This window comes from Vombatus ursinus, unplaced genomic scaffold, assembly GCF_900497805.2.
Source record: "Vombatus ursinus unplaced genomic scaffold, bare-nosed wombat genome assembly UNPS02014813.1, whole genome shotgun sequence".
NCBI lineage: Eukaryota > Metazoa > Chordata > Mammalia > Diprotodontia > Vombatidae > Vombatus > Vombatus ursinus.
This window is the reverse complement of record NW_020954591.1, coordinates 7079639-7080972: the sequence shown is the minus strand read 5'-3', so window position 1 is coordinate 7080972 and position 1334 is coordinate 7079639.

Below are 1334 nucleotides of genomic sequence, written 5' to 3'. Positions count from 1 at the left end.
GAATAAAACAAGTATTTCCATAATATAGTATAATAAAAAGATGATTGCACATGAAACTGCAAATCTATTATGCATAACTTGCTATTCCTTTTAAATATATAATAAAAAAGTTATCATGTAAATTTCTTTTTTTTCTTCCCTCTCCCCAACCTAGAAATGGCTACTGTTAGACACAAATATGTACATGTATATAAAATGATTCTACACATATTTCTATTTATCAATTCTTTTTATGGATGCAGGTAGCATCTTCCTTCATATATACTTTGTAGTTAATTTGGGTATTTGTTATTATATTTTAATTTGGGCATTATTATTTTCAACAAGCATTTATTAAGCACCTACTGTGTGCCAGACACCATACTAAGCACTGGGGGATACAAAGAAAGCCAAAAATCAGTTCCTGCCGTCAAGGGGTTCACAATCTAATTGGGGTGACGACATGCAAACAGCTATGTACAACAAGCTATAGATGGGATTAGCAGAGGGATGAAGGAGCACTGGGTATGGCTTCTTGTAGGAGGTGAGACTTTAGTTGAGATCTGAAATCAGGGAAGCCAAGGGGCAGAAGGGAGAAGTGAGGCAGAAGAGAGTTCCAAGTATGGAAGTCAACCAGACAAAGTGCCCAGAGGCAGGAAATGGAATGAATGTCTTAAAGGACATTCTGAAAGAGATTTTTACCACCTTGAGACAGGTTGCATTAGTGGCAAAGATAGCTGCTGTCTGCATCCCCGGAACAATCCATTTTCAGGACAGATTCCAACATATGAAGCAAGTGAGCCCAGGGTTCTCTGCTCACCAGGCTACCCTGCGTCTCCTCTGAGAGCAGAAGTGTCCCAAGAGGGCTCAATTATCTGCTGTGTTTAAATGGCTGCTAATTTTTAAATCCTTGATAGTGCATGAACATGACTTAAAATCTGTGTTGAGAAGATTCAATGGAAAACAATTATTATGTATTTTTATGTTTTCTAGAAAAAAAAATAGGGAGAGGTTTTGTTACTGTTTATTTGTTTTTGCTGCTGTATCTTTTTCTACCAGGTAGCTTTGGTCCCTTCTTTTACAGGGCTTTGTTTCTCCACACTGCCTGCCAGACTACTTTTGTCATGGGTCAATACCTGTCTTTGCTTTATCGTGTTATATTTCTATTGTCACCCACAACAATTAGAGAAGCCATCCATACTCAGGGAAGGGATTTTGATTTCAGAAATGCCATGTGAGAATAGAGCCTTTCACTTCCTGAGTTTAGGGCCAGACAGTTATAATTTTTCCATCCCCTAAAAAAAATGGACAAAACCAAATTAAAACCCATTCATTCATTTAACAAACATTTATTA